The sequence below is a fragment of the Pinus tabuliformis genome, chromosome 4_2, assembly GCF_031772625.1.
Source record: "Pinus tabuliformis cultivar Carrire ecotype Pingquan chromosome 4_2, CPIR1, whole genome shotgun sequence".
Classification (NCBI taxonomy): Eukaryota; Viridiplantae; Streptophyta; class Pinopsida; order Pinales; family Pinaceae; genus Pinus; species Pinus tabuliformis.
In genome coordinates, this window is record NC_142304.1 from 343,091,034 (window position 1) to 343,117,903 (window position 26,870).

The following is a 26,870-nucleotide window of genomic DNA, read 5'->3' on the forward strand; positions in this document are numbered from 1 at the left end:
GGTTGAAGGACCATCTTGCAAAGGTTGAGATAAAATTAATTGTTCTTGTGACTGTGGTAAAGTCATAACGATAGACGTAGTAGGTATGGATGAAATAGGTTACATTGGTTGTGATGGATACATAAGCCTTGGTTGAACAGGAATTGTAGGTTGCCACTAACAAACAGTCATTCTGGGCTGACCTAAAGATGACAGTATACTACCATATGATTGTCCCCCATAAAATGGAGGATATGGAGATTGGGCATATTGTTCTCCATATGGAGGTAATCCAGTGTAAAGTGGATACATTGGACAATAACTAGATGGAACAACTTGATATTGACTTGATGGATCAAACTGTTCAGTATCCATAAGTGAAGAACCAAGTAAAATTCCTATGGACGACATGGGTGTAGACCATGGACTAGAAGTAACACCTGAGTGAGTTCCAGAAAAAGATTGGTAACCTGGTGGGATGGATGACACACCATACATATGTGACTCAAGTGTTCCGGTGAACATTGAAGAAGTAGTGATAGTAGATTCTGTCGCAATTGTAATAGATGGTACAGTCTGAGATGTTGATTTAGCCATAGTCAAATGACCCAATAAATGAATCAACGGGAGCTTGAAATTAAACAGGATAAAAAGGAGCAATAAAATGAGGAGTATGAGGATAAAGATAAAGCCTGGGTCCAAAACGAGTTGGAGTTTTGGGTGTTTCTTCTTAAGATTCCTCTTCAATAGGAATCAAACCAGGTGGAAGGATTTCACTGTCAGGTCCGTAATAGACTTCTGATGTTTGACTTTGTGGTAAAGGGGAAGTCTCAACAGTTACATATGTCTGAGGATAAATCGGTTGATCATCTTCCAGTATGGGAACAACTTGTGATTCTTCAACTTCAAGATCCAAGTGTTCCAGCAAAAGAACAACATGCTCAGGTTGAGCTTCTTGAATAACTTCTGGTTCAGAAGTAACTTTTGGTTGAACTATAATAGGTTTAGGATCAACTTCTGGTTGAGTAGATTCAAGTTCAGAACTAATTTCTTTTTGAACAACTTTTGGTTGAGGATCAACTTCTTGTTGAACAACTTGAGTTACCGTTTCACTAATTTCACTTTTAGTGTCCTCAGGTAATTAAAAAGAGTTCCACTTTAGTAACAAATGTAACAGTAATTGTGGGAGTAACTGGGGTCGCAATACTTACCAGTATAGGTAACTCTGGTAATTCAGGTGAAGAACCAGAAGTTTGTGATGTACTAGGTTCAATTAAACGAGACTGCTTTTGTCGGCTAGGTGTATCTTCAGGGGGTAAAAGTGATTTACTCGCTGTCCTCGACGAATGATGGGGTAAACGTTGATGTTCCTCCACGATTGCTGATTGATTTTATTACAAAAAGAAAAAAAAAAAAAGAGGGTAATCTAGGCAAAAGGATTACCAAGCAACTGTGAACTGCAATATACTGCCTCAATAAACCATGGACTTAACATATGTGCAGGAAATCTCACCAAATGTTGTGTTTAGTGTATCATAGTGTACAAGGCGGCTGACTCGATTAACTAAGGATGGATAGAAACCTAATGTAGTCCTCCTATAAATACCTGAAAGTACATGGAGGCCCAATCCATGTTAGTGCTATCTAATGCGAAACTGCACAGTGAGAGCATTCCTTTACACTATTTATACTATAACACCACCCTATATACCTGAAGGTACGTGGACGAGCTACAATATAATTACATACGTGGAATGAGGTATCACACTTGGAATGTATCACAGACAATTAACAACAACTAATATGTTTTATGGTGCTAGAACACGTCTATAGCCTAGAACCTCTAAATGTTATGCATTAAGTTACAATGCTTCATTAGGTTAATTGAGATAACTTTTAAGTTGATATTGTTTAGGAGTTTGTCTTTCAGGTTCACCGTGTGATGTATTTGAATTTCCTAGAATGCAACTATGATGAGAAACATTCTTTTCATTTGATTTGAACAATGAAATCCTTAACTACAAGGGATAGAGCAATCATAATATTTCATCAAAGAGCATAGAGCACATCTAATGTAACTTTCTGTACACTATTCCTACAAGCACACACAAACCTCTAAATGCATAATGCATGTTTTCTTTTCATTTCCCTTAATGTTTAGATGACCAAAAGGAAACTAAATGCACATACAATCAATCAATACTTTTCTCAAGAAACGAAGACTTTATGAAAGTTCCTTTTTCAAAGAAATTAAGACTTTACAACACTTCCTTTTCAGAAAAGACTAATCAACTATAAGATAACTTTGACAATGAATTGAGAATGATAAAGAAGTCAATTAAGAAACATAAAGAATCAAGGACAAAGTAGGGATAGGAGGATAAATACAAACTGATTTCAGAACCATAAGAAACATTGATCTTTCAGCAAACAAAAACAAAAGCAACTTTGGAAAAATCAAGCCAAAGGTGGTTTTCTAGCCAAGAGGGATCAGCGCAAGCCAGAGTGGGAGACAGTGTGCTGCATTGCACTATCTCTAAGATTGGGTTGCTTTGCAGTGCACTGTGTCAAGACCAACATTGCGTTGGTGCTAGAGAGTCAAATCAAGGGACATTCAAGCACACTTTTTGACCAAAAACACTTCAAAAAGACTGAAATAAGATCAATGAAGTGAAGAAAAGTCTACTAGGGTGTAATATGATGAGGATAAACTACCAGGAATGACAGTTTTTCCCCAATAGAGTGGCCAATTTTTTATATGGAATGTGCATCTACGGATAAACACATTTTCCCTAGGTGGGTCAATACACCTAGAACAATAGAAAGAAAGTAGTTTAACCTTTTCCTATAGTAGATAGATGAGATGAAGAAACTTACTTGTAGTCTTTCTCTTCCTTAATCCCCTTTGAATTTCTCCCATTGCTCCCACTTGAACTAAATCCACTCAAGTGGTACCTGTGTCAACAGAAACATAAACAACAACAATCAAATCATGCATGATCTATCTACTATAAACCAGTGGAATCGAAGACATTGAGACACATAATCATCATATATATGAAAAGTAATATGAGAAAAGGAATAAACACTTTATTAATGTAGAAGGAAGAGTTTCACCCAATACAGTTCAATCCTGTGCCACTCCTCTAGCTTCAGTCCAACCCTTGTCACACCAAAATCACACCAATCCAGCAACATAACATTGCTTGATATGAACTCAAATATCAAACCAACAATATTTCATTACAAACTTTAGATTATAGCCCCCTAATCACTCTAGTGAGTGCTCAATTTATATGGAAATGAAGGTGGTTTTGTCAAAATTGAGGGTATTGAATGGCCTTCCAAACTTGGAGTTAGTTTCCATGGAGCAAGGGATGAGAGGATAGGAGGTTAATTGATCCTTAGCCTATCCAAATTCGAGCTCATAGGAGGAGATAAGAGATGGGATCCTTCTAGAATGATCTAGAATCAAGGAATATTCCCAAAACCCTATGCAAATTTCGCTCAATCTCGCCCAAAGTAGGTCAACGAGGGACTAAGTGAGTTGCAGTGCAGGCCCGAATGGGCCTGCCTACTCTGCAGGATAGTTACCCCTTACCAAGGCTGCATGGTGTCCCAAGGAGGCATTTCAACAAGGCTTCAGGTTAGGAATCTTTCATGGATGGAAGCATTCAATGAGATGACTTGTCTAGGGCATGTAACAACTAAATTAGGGTTTGATGAGCCCTAATTGTACTGATCTGAATGTTGAGAGTGATGTGCTCAAACAAACCTGTAACAGTAGGTTGGTTTCTACTCATGCCACGCTCAGTCATGAAATTATATGAAAGTTCTTAGATACAATTCCTCGTACTGAACTATATTGAAAGCTTGCTGATGAAAGTATAATGAAAACTAATTCTAGATATGAAAGTGGAAAGCCCATTTGCTCAACTTGTAGATTCTAATTAATAATTTCATGAAAGGACAAGGGATAATCTACTTGAAAAAATAAATCTAGTCTATCTTGCATAATTCATAAACTAGAAACATAATTGCATGTATTAACTATCTATTTCACACTTTCTTTAAAATCAGAAACCTAATTTGCATCATACTTGTGATTGAAAAAAAATAATTCTACTATGTTCTGCAGTGAGGAAAAGGAATGGTTGGAGTGGCCTAGGAGCTTCCCTTGATCATCAAATCACAACTTTGGGTCTTTATTCATATTGATTGAGCTAAGGTTGAAGTGGGGATAAAAAATGGTGAACAAAGGTGGTGTTATAGGCTTGTTACAGGTGCTACTACAAGAGGTCCTATATTGCTATAGGAGGGCCTATAATGATGTAGGAGGGGTTATGAGAGGCCTTTTAGGGTGAAAATGATTTATTGAAGGCATGAAGAGGTGTGTGGAGGTTAGATATAGTGAAGGAAGGTTGGGTTGAGCCTCCTAGACCAGCCCAGGACCTCTCAAAGGTTTGTCTTGCACTAGGATGAAGGCTCATGGTGTCCTAAGTTTACTAGGAAAAATGACTATGGAAGCAAATTTTAGGGGCATAATTGAGGGATTGAGTGTTAGGTCCCTATAATACTAGTGATTCCCCCATTATTATTGTCATTGTATCCCTTATTGTTATTGTTGTGCCCCTATTGTCTCCATATTGTTATTATTGTGCCCCATAGAATCCCACTATTGTTTTTTTTGTGACTTTATATTATTATTGTTAAGCCGGCTTGGTTATATTGTGTCTCCTTAGACTCTTATATATAGAAAGGAGATTTTTTCATTTGAATCATCCAAGAATTGTTAATTTGTGTAATGTAAAGGAGGTTTCCCCCTCGAAGAGGCTGAATTCTAAGGTGTTGATCTATCTTTTTATCTTTTTGTGAGCTGGTTTCCTAACATTTGGTATTAGAGGTTTGGATTCTAGGGTTTCACTACTCCAAATAGGTCATTGTGGCATTTTCGCTATAAAATCTCACTGAAACCATTGGGTCTGAATTTCAGAGCTTGTCTCGCTATATTTTCGGAGATATGATCTGAGGAAGTTAGGGTTTTTGCAAGCTCCATAATTTAAACTAAAACAGGTCATCATGGGATTTTCACTATAACTATTTTGCTATGAAGTGTCAGAAGTTAAAACAAAAACCCATTTAAAAAGAAATTAGTATGAACCTTGGCTCCAAACTTCAGATCCTGTCCCACTATATTTTCAGAGATATAGTCTGAGGAAGTTAGGGTTTTTGCAGACCCCCAAATTACATTCCAAACAGGCCACCTTGGGAAAATCGTCATAACTGTCTCTCTGAGCATAAAATTGAAATTTCGTAAGAAGTTACAAAAATATGATGGATTGTAGTTTCTTGTATATATTTTTCAGATCCAAAGGTCAAAGCAGTGACACATGGAACTTCATACAAGTTTTCTCTTGCGAAAAGGTATATAATTAGACCATCCTCGGAGATTGTGCATAAATCTTTCTTAGAGAATCCAATTTCGATCAGATTGGTGGAATTGGAAGGAGGACATAGAGAGCTACTGAAGTTCATGATTTCAGAACTGGAAGAGCTGAAATTACAGAAATACTTCAAATTCAATATCAAGCTCCTACAAAGTGAAAAAAAAGGTGTGTAGTTTTTTTTTTTTTTCAATTTTTGCATAAGCTTGGTTTGAAAAATTAGTTTGAAGGAATTCAAAGGGCATAGTGAAGCATTATTATTGGTAATTGATGCCTTAAAGAAAGAAAATGGAAACACCTAGTAAGCAACCTGAAAGCTCTAGCATGACTCATGAAGAAGAGGAAGAAATGCAACATGATATATCAAAATTACAAGACCAAGTACAACAAATGTCACTCGCACAAAAAGTAACAGAAGCTAAGATGAATGATTTAAAGACATAGAAGCTAAGATGGATGGTTTAAAGAAAGGCTTAGAAGCTAATATGAATGGCATGGAAGCTAAGATGAATGTTTTAAAGAAAGGTGGTAGAAGCTAAGATGAATGGCGTGGAAGCTAAGATGGATGGTGTGGAAGCTCAGATGGATGGTGTGGAAACTAAGATGGATGATTTGAAGACAGATTTGACAAATTTTCTACAAGAAATGCTTACTAATGGTGAAAGGGTAGTAAAGGAAACTCATGATGAGAACAAAATAAATGTTAATCATGATTTCATAGACTCTAATGTTGGATAGAAGAACCACCATGTTCCAAAGATCAATATGAGGAAGTTTGATGGCAAGGATCCTCGAACATGGATACTATAGATGTAGCAATTTTTTGATCTCCATAATGTGCAAAACACACGAAAGGTATGCATTGCAACTTGATATTTGGAACCAAATCAGTTTGTATGGTATCGATGGCTTTGCTCTCATAAACAAATTGTTACTTGGGCTATTTTTTCGGATGAAATGATAGCACATTATGAGGATACAAAAAACAACACTTTTTTTAGCCAATTTATAAATCTCAAACAAAAGGGTTCAATGATGGAGCACGTTGAGGACTTACAAAAATTGAATATAAGGGTAAAAGATATTCTAGAGGAGCATAGGATTGATATGTTCATAGGGACTTTAAAAGATAACATCCAACATGAGGTTCACCGTTGGGAACTAGATTCATTGGAGAAGGAAGTCAAGTTGGCAAGAAAAATGGAAAGCAAAATTATGGCAACAAGGAAGCCTACCACTCACAATCATAAAGATGGAAGTGTTGCTACCCCTAGCCATCCACAACCTACAAGGTTGACACCACAACAACTGGAAGAAAAAAGAGCAAAGGGGATTTGTTACAGTTGTGATAGAAAATACACTAAAGGTCATGAGTGTGCTGAGAACAAATTATTTTACATAGATTGTGAAGAGGAGGAAGAAAAGGAACAAGAAAGGTCAAAAGAAGAGGATATACACCAGGAACAAACCCTAGAAAAAGAAGAAATGAATTTGACCATATCTTGTAATGCATTGGCTGTAATGCATTTGTTGGAATTACCACTCCTCAAACTATCAAGATAGAAGAGCATATCAAGAAGAAAAAGGTAATAGTGTTGATTGATTCAGGAAGTACCCATAATTTTATTCATTATAAGATAGCCAAAGAATTGAATTTCTTCCTATATCTAGCACCAGAGTGTCAAGTGATGGTTGCAAGTGGAGGAACCATAAATTGCTCAAGAAAGTGCCATTATATCAAGCTATCCATGGGAGAATATGGATTGGATAGCCCAATGCTTTCCATTCCAATGGGTGGTGCTGATGTTGTACTAGGAGTCCAATGGCTACAATCCTTGGGTACAGTAGGTTTTAATTTTCAAGAACTTTTCATGAAATTATCTTCAGAAGGAAAGGAAATTGAATTAAGGGTTATCGCAGGGAAACCGGGAAAGATAATCAGCTCTAATGGAATGACAAAGCTTCTAAAGAAAGAACAATGAGGCATAATTGCACAATTATGTTCACTAGAGGTTCCCACATCGAATAATCCATTTCTCCAAATCTCCAAAAAGCCTTGGACAATCATTCCAAGGTATTTGAGACTCCTAAAGGCCTCCCACCTATTCGTGATCATGATCATGATATCAATTTGATTCCAGGAAGTGTTCCTCCAAACACGAGGCCTTACAGATATCCCTATGTCCAAAAGAGTGAAATTGAATGTATGGTTACAAAAATGCTAGAGGCTGGTATAATTCAACCTAGTCAAAGTTCTTTCTCTACTCTAGTAGTATTGATTCACAAGAAGGATGGATCATGGGGCATGTTTCCAGATTATAAGGAGCTCAACAAGCTCACTATTAAAGATAAATTTCCCATTCCTGTCATTGATGAATTATTGGTTGAATTGCATTGTTATATACATTTTTGGGAAATGCAACCCCAAGCATAAAATGTCCATAAACCAAGGGATCCTAAGTCCCTAAAAGTGTTGTTCCAACCCCTAAAGGATCAAGGTCAATTGATTACAACTTCTCCCAGAAGTTCTCCATGAAAAACCACTCAAATTTGGTCAAAACAGGATCATTTCACCTGCTCCATAGGCAAAGTGTGTTGCATCTCACCTAAGTACACTTTGTGGTTGCGTTGCATTTCAAAAATCCCTTCTATGGGGTGCGATGGGTGAAAAGAGACAAATGGTAGTGTCAATCCGCGAGGTGGAAAAGCATGGAATCTTCTAGAAACTTCTCCTGTGACACTTGCCATTCTGAATTCGACCAAGGATGAGTAAGAGATCATCAATCTCCAAGTGGAAGCAAGAACTATCATAGGGAAGACACTAATCAAATCACAAGCTGACTCATCTCCCTTACAGATATCTATATATGGATCCCTCATCCCAGAGATCCGGAGGCTGGAATTTTGCATCTTGTAAGGAATTGCTGTTGGTTTCTTGAGGCAACATCATAGTGCTGGGTGATCTAAGCTTTGCATGAGGTGAAGAAGGGATTACTTGCTGAGAGGATGATGCTGGGTCAGAACAACTGGTTGTAACTCTCTTGGCTCTTTCTTGATTATCAATAAAGCTATTCAAGTTTTCCTCCATACTCTTGTGTCATTTATGTTTCATGCATTTGTATGGTCAATTTACATCTGATCCTAGATTGTCTATGATAATAGATCCATGTTCTTGTATAGTGTTATGCTACTTTGATTCTACAGGTACTCTGTGAAGCTGGGTCTACAAGGAAGCAAGTAGCAAAGGACTATCAGAAGAGAGAGGAATCGAACTAGGAACCAAGCGCAAGACAGAGGTTGGTCTCCTTTATTCTTCTCTCATCTATCTTTCATAAAGGAAAACGAAAGTAGTTTTACTTTGTTTGTTTCGAAGGTAGCTACCACACCTTAGTCGGATTAGCAGTTCTACATAGACACTTTTCCCTGTAACAAAATGGCGACTCCATTGGGGAGCGACTAGGTTGTTTGTTTATCTACATTTGTTTATTTTATAAACTTACAGATGGAGCCTGAAGTCGAGCCAGGTAGCTTTCGAACTGCATTTGCTATGCAAATGCAAAGTAGATAAATGCTGCTTCAGTCAATCTCCAGGTTTTTTTTATGAATTAAACAACTGATTTACAAACTCTCTAATTGCCCTTGTGGTGGCTCTAGTAACCTCCTTAGATCTGCCCCTGTTGTTGATTTACTTATTACCACTTTCTTGGCCAAAATCCCTTAACTGAACTGCAAACTATGACCCGGAACCCAAGAAAAGTCTCATCCCTAGTCCAGCGCACTCTCTGTTCTGTGAATCTGAAATTCAGCGCACTTCCCGAGTGTAGTAGGTGCACTGCATTTCAAATTCACTGTGTTACAGGTGCGCTGATCAGACTAGGCATTGTTCCTGAATTTTGGTTTCTGTGTTCATTCTTTTCAGTTCTATTCATGAGTTTTGCTACCTATGGTAAGTACACCTCTGTTTGAAACCCCTTTCCTTGCTGATATTCTACCTCCATTGTGCAAAGACTGTAAATTTTTTTGTGTATTTTTTGAGTCATTTTCAGTTCTCCTTTGCAAAAAAGTAACGTAATTGTACTGTCGTTTCTTGATTTGAAAGTGTTGCAAGTGTCGTTTTCAGTCATAGAAGAGAGTCTGATTGCTCTTGATAGTCGATTACCCTATTACTGTTGTATTTGATCTAAATTTGTAGTTTTTCTAGTGTCGAAAGCAAGTCTTCATTTCCAAATCACAAAGCGTTGTCATTGTCTTCATTTTTTATTTTGAAAAGAAACTTGTTAGTAATTGTCGCTTGAAAAGTAATTCACATTTGTGCATTAGCTTTCTTTTTATCATTCACATATTAAGAAGGTTGAAAACAAATACATGCATGTGCATTTGCATTTAGACTATTTGATTGGTTTGACTTAAGATGGTGCATATAGTGTGTGCTCTTTGCTCTTTGTTGAAAGAATTCTGTCTTTCTTTCCTTAGTAGCTAGGATTTTCATTGCACAAAGAAGATAAAAGACTATTTATCATCTTAGATTGCATTTTAGGAATTGTACATCTACATCACGTGGTGAACCTGAAAGGAAAATTTCTCAAGCAAGATCAACTATAAAATAAGTTCAATGAATCTAACAAAGCTTTGGAACCTAACACACAACATCTAGAAGTCTAGGCTAGAGATGTATTCCGGCGTTGTACATCCTGGTAACTGTTGTTCTCACTGTTGGTTGGGTGATTCCTCCACTTTGAGACAATAAGTGCCAGTACAGACTTGTGCTCCCACGTACCGTCGAGTAAATTTTGGGAGACCACAATAGGCTTAATCATTTATCCATAGGAAGCCGTGTCTGCTGCCCTATCGATTGCAATGCACTGAACACAGCATTTGGGAAGATTGACTGCCGTACCGTAAAAAGTATTCTGTAGTTTTGTGATTGGTTTGGTAATCCCTCTACCTATATTTCCAGAGTAGTCCCTTTCGTTCCTTTTCAGACTCCTTAACGGAAAAGGTCCATCTGAGCACTTGTCACTTCAGGCTCATTAAAAATCGAAGGTGACTAGAGTCATCTTTTGTTTTTTCTCAACTCTTTAAAATTGAAAAACAAGTTGTGTCAAAAGCGTCTAAAATTCATGTAATTTGGAAACATACTTCCCCTTTATTTTTAGTTGATCGAGTAATCCGCAATCGTGGAAGAAAGTCAATTGAAACCCCATCGTTCACGGAGGCTTACGAGTCAACTGTCTTTTTCTCTGGAATCAAAACTATTACGGACAAAGCAAACTCATTTAACCGGTTCCAAATCTCGTGGTAAAGTTAGAACAAGTGTTCCAACAACATCAGAGACTCCGGTTACTCCAAACAGTTCTGGTATCCCTGCCTTTACAGAAGAAGTTCAGCAGCCACCAAAGGACAGTAGTACTGATCCTAGTCTGAGGGTAAACACTTGTATCATTGAACCAGTTCCATCTACAACCGGTTTGGAGAGTGTTGTTCCCCAAACATCTGTCGCTGCAGATTCCATACCTTCTTCGGCACCAGAAATATTCTACGGACCTGACAGTCTACCTCTTCCACCTGGTCTGATTGCTATAGAAGAGATTGTGGAGGATCCTCCATCTAGTACTCCATCGCAATTTGGAGTCGGGATCACTCTGTATCCTTCTTCATCAGAAATTAGTCTACCGCTAGTGGAAGCTCCTGTAGAATCGCTAGGTAATCTTTTGGATAGACTAGAAATGTCTGAACAACTGTCAACATCTAGGACTGTGTCATCCGACACAGCGATGGCAAAACTTCCTGCTATCACTCCAACAATGTTCGCCAGTATACCATCTGTCCCAACTAGCTCTCAATCGCTAGAAGGAGCCCACTCAGGGGATATTTCGACAGTATGGTCCATTCCTGTTTGTTCATCCGGAATAGTATTCGGAAACTCTTATGTTGAGTCTCAACAAATTGATCCATTGGGATGTTAATTTGGGCAGTCCAGTCCTCAAGGGCAAACCATTCCTTTAAGTAGCGGATTACCGCCGTATGGGGGGCAGTATACCCTTTCGTTGTCCCCTTCGGAAGGACAGCCATATGGGAGTTCACAACAAAATTTAGGTTATGTTGGAATTACATCTAGTGGTTGGGTACCGATACTACCTCAACAACCAAGAGTTGTATATTCGATGCAACAATGTTTACCTATGTAAAATATACTAACTACGCCAGCTATTGTGAAGGTGTCGCAAGTACAAGCGCTGCCTATTGTATGCCAACCTCAGGTTTCTCAACTTGTAATGCAACAGCCTCTTGACCCTACGACTCAACCACAATCACCAACTGGTGGAATGACACAGGTCCAATCGGGTACAATTACCCATCATCTTGGCCAAACAGTTAGTATCAGGCAACAGCACATGGATTCACAACCATGGCTGGTGCAATACCAACAACCGCAATTCCAACAAGTATACCAAGGATCTGAGCAACAAATATTTGCAAATAGTGGGCAGTCGTATATTCAAAACGGTCAAAATCAACCATTCTACAATGGTCACGCCCACCAACCTTACCAAAGTTACCAGCATCAAATGCATTATGTTGGTATGCAAAGACCAACTGCTCAGGCGATTCCATCTTATCCTAGGTATGCTTCACCTAACCTGAATCAACAATTACCCTTCGTGGCGACTTTAGAGTTACCTGATTTAAATCGGTTAACAAACGATCCAATCACTTACGCCCCTTAGTGGACAGCGATTCTGCATAAACTTCCATCAGATATTCCTAAATTTAATGGAAATCCGGGTGAAGATCCGTCGAATCATGTGATGACCTTTCATCTATGGTGTTCATCAAACACCCTAAACGATGATTCGATTAGACTTCGCCTTTTCCAGAGGACGTTAACTGGTTCGACAGCAAAATGGTATATCGAATTTCCCAGAGCTTCGTTTGACAACTTCAGTACCCTAGCCACAACCTTTCTAACACATTTTCAGTTACTGATAAGGTACGAAACGGGAACGGAACTTCTTACCAATTTCAAACAAACAACGGCGACTCACATATCTGATCATATACATGAGTGGCGACGTCGTCGTAGAATGGTAAAAATGTATGTTCCTGATCAGCTTTTAGTTGAATGGTTTATTAAGTCATTATTGCCTTCCATTACAGAATATGTGGCAAAAGGGGGAGTCATCACTGAAGAGCAATTCATTGCTCGTGCGCAATATTTAGACTTGATTTATACTCAGTTTGGCATGTTCTACGATAAAATACCTGACGCTCCCAGACCGGAATTTTCGGTCCCCCCCTTCTAAATCAAACAATGACTCTCATGCCGGTGATGGCGTGATAAGCGCAACAGACACGAAATCGACAAAGGCTACATCTAAAAAGTCCCATAAGATTTCCAGTCAAAATGCAAAAGAGGAACTTCTTGCCTCGGAAGTAAATGTCGTCTTGATAGATAAAGGCAAAGAAACCAAGCAACCAGGGGACAAGAAGAAAAGCAAAGCGAAGAAGAAGAAATAAGAGGAATCATCACCTGAAAAACCTTCTGCAAACCCTTCTAAGCAAAGGAAACCCCCTGCGGGGTGTCAGATATGCGATGAGGATCATCAGACGAGAGATTTTCCACATAAAGTTGAAGTTAAGAAACTCTTTAAGAGTTCAAATACCTCAACAGTATTGACTGATCTGTTTCCAAACTCGAGAACCAAACTGGTTGCTAATCAAAATGCTTCCCGATCCCAAGTGCTTATGTTGTCTATCTCAAAGCAACAAAATGATACTTTGACAAGGAATAAAGATTACGGGAATCCACAGTTGTCGAATAACAAGGCTAATGAACAACCTAGTAGTTTGACAACAACTTTGACCAAAGTTGTGCCACCCATCATTCCTAAACCAATGATAAAGTTTCCAAATGGAGTAGTACACAAATCGACATTTAATCTTCGTGCAAAAGTAGCACAGAATTATAATATATTAGAGGACTTGGCCCAATCACGTCCGCTATGCCGACACTTGAGGTACCGCAAAATTGCCTCTCCCAAAAGCAGGATCTATTATCAGTAATAGGTGGGATTGACCCAACCGATTCCAATCTTGTATCCTTTGATCACAAAGGATATGACCCCCAGTTACTAGCTCAACTAGCTTTCCTTATTCAAGTGAAAGCCCTCAACAAAATTGTTCATCGAACAATTATTGATGAGGGGGAATCTACATGTATTATGTCGATGAGTTGCTAGAAAAATTTAGGCTCACCACCCTTGTCACGATCATAAACAATGTTAAAAGCATTTGATGGACGATCATACACTCCATACGAGATTTTAAGTAACTTGCAATTTGAACTAGGGGGCAAAACAGTAGAAATTGATGTTGAAGAAATTGACAGAAACCTCGATTACAACATCCTACTGGGAAGGCCCTAGATATATGCCATGGCCGTAGTTGTGTCGACTTACTTCAGGAAGATTGCATTTCCCTTTAAAGGAGGAATTACAATCGTCGACCAACAAACATTTCCCCCCAACAGTTCACAAGTTACGGGAAGCATTCCAATGATCCATGGAAGCAATCATTCGCTTCAAAATATTGGAGCAGGCCTCCTAAAAGACCCTACCTTAATGGGTACTTTTACCCTACCATCTCCGAGTAATTTGGCGGAAGTGGCCACAGTGGAAACCTGCAATATGAAATCTTCTATATCTAATCGATTCGGAAGATTCCTAAACATTTTGTCAGCATGGACCATCGCCATTTTAGAAATATTGTAGCAATCAATTTTCTTGGCTTGGGGGGCAAACCCAAATCAACGCTCATCGAGTGTTTGGATAGATAGGTCTAAGGAATATGGCACCTCTTCAGATCCTTGGTTGCATGTACATTCTACAGATGAAGGAATCATTCAATCAATGATGATAGGAGAGGCACCATGGGAAGATTACCACCATCGCTCCCATCTTCCGGATTACCACGAAGATTATTCCAGCAACCTTAATCATCCATCAGTTTTTGATTTTCTATCAAATACTGTAAATACGGTGGATTTCGAGGATGGTTCTTATCTCGTGTCGACCTCGTTAAAAAATGAAACAAGGAGTCATGAGGATAGTTCTTTTACTGTGTCAACCTCATTAAAAAATGAAACAAATCCCCTTTCCAAATCTCAAAGGTAAACCTTCATTCCAACCACCGAGTTGAATGCAATGAAGCTTGGGGGGCATGCACCTCGATTTGTGTTATTATGCTGGGGGCATGCAAACTTATCACGAGCAGTGTTACTGCAGTGTTCAATATCATTAAAAAATAAACCTGCCTTGAGCTGTTTTAACACGGACTTCATGCTCGTTAAAAAATAAACATAAGAAATGAGCAAATGCTTTCCCCAGTGTTTAAGCTCAATAAAAAATGAACCAATTCCCGGTAAATAACCATCGTGAATGTAGTACTTCAGCCTTTAAAGCCTTGGTCGTGTTCCCATCATCACCTCCACTCTGTATCGGCCGATCATTCACCTCCATTTGATTGTTTACCCCTTTTGAGGAACAGCTGCGAAGAGTGATCCCACTAGCCATCCTTGTAACACTTTCGTGATTAGAAAATTCCAAACCTTACCTGGAATCAGCTGCTACCCAATTTTATCACTCGTTCCTCAAAGACGAGTCTCCTTTAAGCTCTTTTCAACTGACTCATAAAATATGAAAAGATTGTCGAGCCATTGGCCTCTCCATCTCGTTAAAGGGACCGGAAGTGCTATCCCTCCTTTAGATTTTAATCTTTCTGGACCTGAGGTATTATTACACAAAAAGATCGAGCGCTTGTTTTGTTCGGCTCATTAAAAGTATCGATTCATCCCTTCTATATTGTTTTATACTTTTTCAGACTTAAGGGATTAGATGACGAAAAAGGATTTTGGAGTTTCCTTTACATCCCTTTTGAGACTCTCTAAAATTGAAAAGGACCGATTTATCTTTGTCGTTAAACTCGTTAAAACCTAATAGCGACAAACTTGTCCATAGCAGACAAGAACGAGTTTCACTATCGCTAGGCTCGTTAAAACATAGCAATGGGTTTGCCTGAAGGGAAAATTATAGAACAAGCTTATGTTATCCTCGTCAAGCCTGACAAAAATAAAGAGGTACTGGTCAGCAATGACTGGGGAAAATTGCGAAGAAAACTTGAAGAAACTTTGTTGGTAGCAAGTTGCTCTTGAACATGACACTTTCACTCCGCATCCAAGTCGGGTTGGGTTGTTTCATTCACCAGCCACATCACCATGGTCCCATCACACCATCCACATTTGGGGTTAATGCTACCAATCCATCACGTCAGTGTCACCGATATGTTCAAGAGAAGTCACTCAGAGAATTCACCTGTGTCTCACCCACTGCAATACATTTACGCTCCATTCTTTCATGACCGCCAACCTGAACCTTATATCACCATATCGTTTTCACCTCCATTAAAATCATTTGCTCCGTTCCGTGTCATTGATGTGGGATTCATTAAGGCCCTCCTATGACGGATCGCTTCTTGTCGACATCAGCTCATTATCCAAGAAATCGATCTAGGGACACCCCTTTCAGTACTTTGAAGCTTGCATGCCTCAATGGCAAGTTTCTCATTTTCGGCGATAGGTTTACATCAATGGCCTTCAACCGAAATATTTTGCGTGGTGTTCGACGCCAAGTCCTTTATTCACACCACGTGAATTGTACTGCAGTACCTTGAGGGTCATTATCATTATCGGTGATTCCTCTCGCACCTGTTAACAACTTACATCATTGGCTGGTAATAAGGCAATGTCTTTCCATGTTTGACTCCAGAACATCTCTCACATGGATCGACTTGTACTTTGAGTGAAGATCAAATGAGATTGAAGATCCCGAATCTAGTTTCATCCATCCGGGCTGCGATATATATTCAGGAAAATAAAGACATCAAATGTACATCATTGCTGCACAGATAATCATCCAATCAAAGGGATGATGGCTCTACCAGAATCATCAGTCTACACTCAGATGATTGTCTGTCATATGTACATGAAAATGAATTTATATAGTTGAGCATGGGAATGCCCGCCTCAGCTAGATCATGAAAATATTATGAATATTATGTATTGTATTGTATCTTATTACAGGTCTCCTCCCAGCTTGAAAGAACTTCAGATCCTCATGATAAGGCATTTCACCCGACATCAAAAAGATTAACGACCTCATGCTTTAGGGGGAAACTGTTATAGACATTTTTGGGCACTGAAACCCCAAGCATAAAATGTCCATAAACCAAGGGCTCCTAAGTCCCTAAAAGTGTTGTTCCAACCCCTAAAGGAACAAGGTCAACTGATTACAGCTTCTCCGAGAAGTTCTCCATGAAAAACCACTCAAAACTGGTCAAAATAGGATCATTTCGCCTACTCCATAGGCAAAGTGCATTGCATCTCACCTAAGTACACTCTGTGGGTGTGTTGAATTTCAAAACGCCCTTCTATGGGGTGTGATGGGCGAAAAGAGACAAATGGCAGTGTCAATCTACGAGGTGGAAACGCATGGAATCTTCCAGAAACTTCTCATGTGACACTTGCCATTCTGAATTCGACCAAGGATGAGTAAGAGATCATCAATCTCCAAGTGGAAGCAAGAACTATCAGAGGGAAGACACTAATCAAATCACAAGCTGACTCATCTCCCTTACAGATATCTATATATGGATCCCTCGTCCCAGAGATCCGGAGGATGGAATTTTGCATCTTATAAGGAATTGTTGTTGGTTTCTTGAGGCAACATCATAGTGTTGGGTGATCTAAGCTTTGCATGAGGTGAAGAAGGGCTTACTTGCTGAGAGGATGATGTTGGGTCAGAACAACTGGCTGTAACTCTCTTGGCTCTTTCTTGATTATCAATAAAGCTATTTAAGTTTTCCTCCATACTCTTGTGTCATTTATGTTTCATGCATTTGTATGGTCAATTTACATCTGATCCTAGATTGTTTATGATAATAGATCCACGTTCTTGTATAGTGTTATGCTACTTTTATTCTACAGGTACTCTGTGAAGTTGGGTGTACAAGGAAGCAAGTAGCAAAGGACTATCAGAAGAGAGAGGAATCGAACTAGGAACCAAGCACAAGACAGAGGTTGGTCTCCTCTATTCTTCTCTCATCTATCTTTCATAAAGGAAAACGAAAGTAGTTTTACTTTGTTTGTTTCTAAGGTAGCTACCACACCTTAGTGGGATTAGCAGTTCTGCATAGACACTTTTCCTTGTAACATGCATGGATCAATTTACTTCACTAAGTTTGATCTTCGTTCAGGATATCATCAAATCAGAATGAAGACTGAAGACATCCAGAAACAACATTTAGAACTCATGAGGGTCATTATGAATTTTTTTTCATGCCTTTTGGCCTTACTAATGCACCTTCTACATTTCAAGGTTTGATGAATTCAATTTTCAAACCCTTCCTTAGAAAATTTGTGTTAGTATTTTTTGATGATATACTAATCTACAACAAGTCTTGGAAGGGTCATGTCCAACATGTTGACATGGTGCTCAAACTATTGGAGGAGAAACAATTATATGCAAAAATGTCCAAATGTTTATTTGGAGTACAAGAGGTGGAATATCTGGGTCATATTGTATCTCATGAAGGTGTTAAGGTACACCCTAGAAAAATTAAAGCCATTATGGAATAGAAAATCCCCACATCCATAAAGCATCTACGAGGATTTCTTGGGTTGACAGGGTATTATCACAAGTTTGTTAAGAATTATGGGAGAATAGTAGCACCTCTAACAACATTATTTAAGAAAGATGCATTCTCCTGGACTCCAAAAGCAACAAAGGCCTATGAACATCTTAAAGAGGCAATGTGCCAAGCACCAGCCTTAGCTACACTGGACTTCACAAAAACCTTTATTGTGGAATGTGATGCCTTGGGAAATGGAATTGGTGTTCTTTAAATGCAAGAACAAAGTTCCATTGCTTTCAAAAGTCATTCAATCAAAGGAAAGTATTTACACAAAGCTATTTATGAGAAGGAAACGCTGGCAATACTACATGCACTTAAGAAATGGCGACCCTACCTAATGGGAGGACTCTTTAAGGTAAAAACAGATCATGATAGTCTTAAATACTTTTTGGAACAAAGATTATCTTCAGAAGAGCAGCAAAAATGGGTCACAAAGATGTTGGGCTATGAATTTGAAATCATATACATAAAAGGGAAGAAAAATGTTGTCGTAGATTCACTCTCAAGAAAGAATGAGGATGTGGAAGCATTTCTTTGCACCATTTCTATTATCCAACCAAGTTGGATAAACGAAGCAAGGGATCAATGGAAGAATGACGAGGAAGTGTGGGCACTCATTCAAAAGATACAACAATATCCCAATACATCTGACACATTTAGCTAGAAAAATGATTTGTTATGATACAAGGATCGGTTATACCTATGTAAGAATTCCCAACTCAAACAAAATATTCTTAGGGAATTTCACACCTCTCCCTAAGGAGGGCACTTAGGATTTCTAAAAACCTACCACAGGGTTAAGAAGGATTTTTTTTGGGATGGCCTTAAATCAGATATTCAAATGTTTGTGGTGGAATGTTTGGTTTTCCAACAAAATAAAGTTGAAACAATTAATACCCCAGGACTATTACAACCTTATCGATTCCAAGACAACGTTGGGAGGAGATTCCAATGGATTTTATCACAGGTTTACCCAAGTCCGAAGGAAAGAGTGTTATCATGGTGGTAGTTGACAGAATTACCAAGTATGCACACTTTTGTGCATTATCTCATCCATTTAAAGCGATTAAAGTTTCTACTGCATTTATGGAAACAATTCAAAAGCTACATTGAAACCCAAAGATTATTGTAAGCGACAGAGATCCAATTTTCACTCGAAATTTTTGGATAGAATTATTTCTTGCCTTGGGACTCAGTTAGCTCATATCTCATCTTATAATCCTCAATCTGATGGGAAAACTGAGATAGTAAACAAATGTTTGGGAGGATATCTTCATTTCTTTATATATGATAAATAGACACAATGGGTCAAATGGTTGCCTCTGGCTGAATGGTGGTATAAAACTTCCTTCCATACTGCAACAAAAATGATCCCATTTATGGCACTTTTTGGATATCATCCAACATCCTTCACATCATATTTAAGAGAAAATTCTAAGGTTCAAGCAGTGGAAGATCACATCGAGCATCAACAACAAGCTCTCCAACTCTGAAGGATAACCTTACCTTGGCGCAGAATAGAGTGAAACAAATGCAGGTCAACATCGCAGCGAAAGAAGTTTTGATGTAGGTGATTGGGTATTCCTATGGATACAACCATATAAAAAAATGTCCCTCAAGCAAGCTAAGAAGGATAATAAATTATCACCAAAGTATTATGGTTCATACAAGGTGTTGCAAAAGATAGGTACTATGGCATACAAATTGGAACTTCGTGCAGCTTCCCGAGTGCACCCAGTTTTCCATGTTTCATGCATAAAAGAAAGTTATAGGTAACGAGATTCCAGTTCAAACAATATTGCCAAAACTTGGTGAGGAAGGAAAAATCATATTGGAAGCTAAAGCAGTCAAAGAAACAAGAACTCGATAGCTATGAAATCTATTGATTTTAGAGTATCTCATCAAGTGGAAGAACTTACCCATTGAAGACTCCACATGGGAGGATGAGAATTTTATACAGAAGAACCCAAAGCTACTCAAATGTTGAGGACAACAATTTTTTTAAGGAGAGGGGCATGTTAGGTCCCTATAATACTAGTGATTCCCCCATTACTATTGTCATTGTATCCCTTATTGTTATTGTTGTGCCCCTATTGTCCCCATGTTGTTATTATTGTGCCCCATAGAATCCCACTATTGTTATTTTTGTGCCTTTATATTATTATTGTTAGGTCGGCTTGGTTAAATTGTGTCCCCTTATACTCCTATATATAGAAAGGAGGTTTTGTCATTTGAATCATCCAAGAATTGTTCATTTGTGTAATGTAAAGGAGGTTGCCCCCTTGAAGAGGCTGAATTCTAAGGCGTTGATCTATATTTTTATGTTTTTGTGAGCTGGTTTCCTAACATTGAGATAGAAGATGGAGGAGTCCAAGATAGAGGTGAAAGAGGTGCCCTCCCCTATAGGTCAACACAACCCTGCAAAAAACCACATGCATGCATCCATTGATCATTAAGAAAGTGATATAAACTATGATGGAAAAGATGAGTTGAATTTAAATAACATCTATTTTATTCCATAACACTACTCTAATCACTAAACTGGCTTTTAAGCTACAAGACGAAAATGTGAAGAAGAACAACTAACATTCATCTATTTCCAAGAAAGCATAAACACAATATTTTTGGACTGAGATTGTGAATCCTTCTAACCATTCTCCCACAAGAGAGGTGATGTATAATATTGAAATCACATTCATAGCTTAACCTCTACTGAAATGAAAGAAAGCTATGAAATTCTTGGAAGCAAGAGAAAGACAGAAGTATAAAGGAGGGGCCAAATCCTCTGGGTTGGGCCCAAACCCTAGGGTCTCAGCCCTCTAAAGCTAACTCAGATGCAGCTTAATAACCAACTTCTCATTATCATAAAGTAAAAGTATCATACATCACATAACAGTTCAAAGTGACGATGTCAAGCTCTGAGCTCAATAGTGACACCACTTTGAATCAAAAATTTGAATCCTAATGAGATTTTCATCTACTTTATTTATATAAAAGGGTATCTGATAGCAACTCCCTTGAAAATAGGAGTGATATCCTCCTTGATCTCTGATATGGTGGATCTAGTCCCTCTTGAACTTCACTTGTACTAATTTACTTAGCTGCTAATGAATTCGAATTGGTGAGAGAGGATGTTCTGATCCCAAGCAGAGTTAGGGAGTTAAGGAGGTGCAAAACCCCATAGAGTCTCTCCTGGTTGTCTCCATCAAGCCCTTTCATAGTGATTTCCTAAAAAAATCTTAATTTTCCTATAATTAAACTACATTAGGCCATATACTATGATAAACACCTTTTACTCTTCTTACTAAGCATAATATAACCAAAAATGTGAATTAATATGAGAAAAGGATAGTTTTAATTTTCCAGGACGGCATGATGATCTTCAAAATATACCTATTGATGGGACTCATTAATAATGTTCATTAGTGTTTGTATTGATGTGATATGCTTGTCATTGGCATTGATGTCAACATGATTATGACCTAGTGGAGGAATTAGAGGCTGAGTAGAGATGTCCTAGAGTTAGTTTCAGATGTTGGGGATGATATTGATGATGTTGCTACAATTGTTGGAAGTAGTTGGACAGGTTGATGATGCTACTATTGGTGCCAAAAATAGTTGGATAGGTTGTTGATGCTGTTACAAGTGTTAGAGGTGTTGGTCCTATTGAGGAGTTTGGTAAACTAGGTCTCCATGTCCCTGACTTATTGCAGAGGTTATTGTATTTTTTTATCAGTTACATAGCTTGTAATTGATGTTATGAAGGGTGTACAATTTTTTATGAAGGAGTGGATGCAACTGGGGGAAGTTTCGAACTAAATACCTTATATTTTTCCCTAAACTTCTCTCTGTCCATTTGGAAAAAGGATTATGTGTGCAACTATAGCTGATATTTTCCTTTGTTGTGGGTGCCACTTAAGCCTAAGCTATAATTTCTCTACATTCCTCATGTATCTTAGGTTAATTTATGTTTTTTCTATCTTTCCTTTTACAAAATGTTTCATGTAAAGGTCAGAAAATGTCATGGCTATTCTAGAAAGTGATTAAATTGAAAATATTCTTCATCAAGAGGAGTTAATTACAGGATCAAGTCAAGGAGTTGAATATAGATCAAATGAGGTGTACGAATATAGTTTTTTTGAGCTTTGTATTTCTTGGAAATTATTGAGTTAATCTTCTCAATTCATCTATATATCGGAGAAAGCTCAATGATAGTATGGCTAGCTCTATTATGTGTTAAGTGAGAGTGAGAGTGCAGAAGAGTGTGAAAGTTGTGAGGGATGTGATATATATTTTCTTAAGTAGTTTGAAAGACTTGCAACAGATAATAGAAGTATGTTTAAGTTAGAATTTTGTGCAGAGAGAAAGGAGATGATGTAGATATTATTTGCAGATCTTCTTGGTGATTGGTAGCAGCCTGGTTATTCTTCATTTTATTGGTTGTGTGCAACATTTGTTTGTGAGTAGATTTATCTATTGCAGAGAGGGTTTTTGTTGAAGATTTTATCATATTTTCTTATGTAGTGATTGATGTATAGATTGATTTTGTGTGGCAGATTATGCTATTGTATTGGAGCTTTTGATTGCATGCTCTGAAGAGAATATTTCTTTGGTGTTTGTGTTGACCAGATCTACAGTTCGAGTTTGAAACATTTTGAAACATGAACCACATAGAGGAGTGGAGTTGGGTGACTCTGGAAAAGTCAGTATAGGGAGCATATATCTTAATCTAATGGTGGTTTTCAAGTCCAATGGGTTTTGGGAGAGGCTCATTGGTCATGGTGGCTTCCAACGGATTGGTTTCTATTGAGTCATGTGAGAAAGAGGCTTCCTACTAATAGTAGCCAGTTGAATCTCTATGTAATGAATTTGGTTAACATAATAAAATATTTTGAATAGTATAGTAGCAACAAGGGTGGTTTTTGACCTGAAGGGGGTTTTCCACCAGAAATATTTGTGTCCTTTGTGTTGAATGTTTTCATGGTTTTATGTTTACTTTTAATGCTTTGATCTCTACATGTGTATTTAGGTTTATGCATCACTTAAAGTTAATTGAAGAAAAAATTATAAGTTCCTCCACTACTGATTCACCCCCCCCCCCCAAGTAGTGACTTAGTTTCTAACAATTGGCATCAGAGCATGGCTCTCTATTGCATATCGATCACTCGAGAGTAGATATGGGGTGTTTTGACATAATTTTCTTAAAATTTTCAATATGGATCAACAACAAGTTCCAATTATTCACAGAGGTAAATTTGCAACATGGATGGTGGAATTAGAAATGTATTTGTCATCTCTTGATGTAAATAATTTGCTATCAGTATAGTATGGTGTTAAATGTTAATTTAATGTAAGGCTGAAGAGATTATTCTACACGAAAATTCAAGATTTCATATTCTTATGTGAGACATTATGAAACTGCAAAAGAGATGTTGGGCAGGTTGCAAAAATTGTATTTTGGAGGAAGCTTGTTGATTTCAAAGAAGAATGAAGAATATTTCCACTCACATGTTGATGAGAAGTAAAATGAAAAGGGTTCCACACTTATTGCAGTGACAAATCATTGTCTCCTGAAAAGAAAAAGGATGAAAACACCAGTGATAGAAATGATGACTCAAGCATTGATCTAGAGGGACAACAAGAAGAGACCAACAACGAAGATGAACAAGAATCAAAGATAATTGCACTTGAGGTAGAGATAAAAAAATATTATAAATGAAAACAAAGATCAAAGAAATTTATTTCAATTTTTTTATGAAAAGGAGTGTGCGTAAAAGGAAGAAATTTCAGATTTGAAAACTCATCTGGAAGAAGGAAAGAAAAATTGCAGGAGGAATGAGAAAGAAGTACAAGGAAATGGAGGATGAGCATCAAACATTGAAATTTGAAGCAACCTCTACAAGAAAGGATCTAGAGATGATCAAATCTAGTGCTCAAGCAACTACAAGAAAAATTGAAAACATTGGAACAAGTAGTAGCAATGTAAAAAAGGACAATCATCAACAAAATCAATAACCATGAAAAAAACAAAAGAACAGGCAAATAAGAGTGGCCCAAACAAAACCAAGGAAGAATAATAGAAATGAAAAATGTTATAACTATGGAAAACATGGACATATAACAATGATTTACAGTATTGGGGAGATCTCATCTTCTCAACAAAAAGAGTAGCCAAAGGAGAAGCAATATCATGCATGCATGCATAGAAACTACCTTCATCTCAAGATTCATCAATGGCTAGGTATAATAGTCCTTTTCATGGTTACTGTTTCTCATGCAATAATTTTAGCCATACGGATATTGATTAATGAGAACATGCAAGGAATATAAATCATATTACCAGAAGATATTAGTCCATTCCTTAGTTCCTTGGTTACATACGATGTTTTGTGTGTGACAATATTGGCCATAAGTTCAAGGATTGTAAGTTTCCCATGTGTTATAGGAAATCCAGTCAAAGAGAGAAGAACAGGCAAGACCAACTGCATAAAAACAAGCTAGATTAGCATATGAAAGTTTGGAGGAGAAAGGAGCAACAAGGAACTCCCACCAAAAACTGAGGCCTACATGGTCTCAAGGGGAGCATATGGCCGCATCTTGAGTTGCATGGAGATATTTGGAGGTGATTCCATATGGGAAAGCATGCATGAAGACAAATATGCATATTAAAGAGATGCATGTGTTTAAGGGGAGTGCATGAGGTTTGAAGTGTTAATTTTATTTCTAAGCTATTTTCTTTTTTAGCTTATCATCATTCAAAATGGCCACATATCGTTTATTGTTAGATTTTGAGCAGTTTCATGTTGATTTTTTGTTGATGTTTTTGGAGGTATGGAAGCTACATGGTTGTCTTATGTGCATGGTCAAGTTGTGATAGAGGATGACACATTTGGGGGGGGGGGGGGGGGCGGTTTGCTTCCTATTGGTCTTGCAGATGGTTGGAATTGTGCTCACTATTAAGGATCTTGTTATGTTTACTTTATATTAGTTTGTTGTAGGAAAGGTGTTGAACTAGGGCTTATTGTTTCTTCAATATATATATCTATATCTATATCTATATATATATATATATAGATTGAAGAAACAATAATCCCTACTTCAAAAACTTTCCTACAACAAACTCATGCATATATATTGCTTGTAGAATGAGGTGATATGCTTGCATGACATTGTTGATATATTGATTGTACTCATCGTATTTATGTCATGTATTTCCATGCTCGTGGAGCTCTCGTGGAGATCAGATGATGATGTGTTGGAGTTAGTGCCTTTAGATTATGCATATTATTGCTCATGTTTTCTATTTTAATATGTATGATATATGTTGTTGCTTATGATGATTTGATATAATGAATGTTGTTGATGAGATATTGTGTACTTATATGGCTAGTTCATGATGTTGGTGTTGCATGTGTTGGAATATAATCCTAACATCTACATTTATTTTTTAGCCTAAGTATCCTTGACTTAGCCACATGCACTAAAAATCATGTTCACACTTGGTTTTTGGTAAACTAGCTTGGTGGACCAACTTTCCTTTGTTTTTTGCCTTTAAAGGATTAATATTATGGAAATATTGGTCCAACTACTTTCCTAAACCATTTAGACATCTAAGTGCATATTCACACCTAACCACACCTCATCCACTTGAGTTATTTGAGGATTGGTGCCCCACATGAAGATTCCCCCTTAAATCAAGGGATTTGGTCCCCCGGACCATTTTAGCATGTTTTAAAGTTGCCTTCCTTGGGAAATGCACCCCTCCTCATGCTTTCCTCATGGCTGATAGTTGGCATAGGTTGTATTGAGTCATTGTTGCTATTTTAGGCCTCCCTTTAGCTTTTCTTAGCCTTTTCTAGTTTTTTACTAGTTTTTTCCTAGTTTTCTAAATTCGGCAATTTCTATATAACCACCTTCCTTCGGGATTAGAGTTTTGGTTTCTCATTTATTACTATTTTTCATTAATTTAATACATTGATTTTATGGAGAAAATTATTTCTCTCCTCTCTTGAATATCAGCAAATTACTTGTGTTTAATTTAACTAGAATTCTAGATCTATCAGAGTTTCTGCAGGAATTCTACATGATATTAGAGCTAGTTCAAATCTAGTGGATTGTACATGGCTTTATTTGCAGGTATAGATCATCAGGAGGTGTAGAAAGAAGAGATGGATCATCTCTCTCATCCCACAAAACTCGTTCTAAATCCTTTCAATTACTTTGAATGGAAGACAGAGATTACTCTGCTCCTCCGAAGCAAAGGGCTTTATGGGGTAACAATGGGAACGGAGACTGAACCGACTTCTACAACGGAGAAGATCAAGTATTTCAATAAATGAGATGAAGCAATTGGGCAGATATGCCTATCAATTTCCACGGGAATCCTCTTTCATGTTAGTGGAGCCACTACTCCCAATGCGGTCTAGACCACATTGGAAGGACTATTTGGCAAGCAGGGTGAAATGAGAGTGCATCAACTGGAGAATGAACTCATATCCCTCAGTCCAACTCATTTTAGCAACCTGAAAGAATTCTTCACCAATTTTAAATCCCTCCTCGTTGAACTTGATGCATGTGGATTCAAGAAAGAGGAAGATCAACTCATCCTTTCGATTCTCTCGAAATTAGGCCTTGAATATTCTGTACTTGTATCACGTTTTCAAGCATCTAAATTGACTTAGGAAAAATTGAAAATGCCTC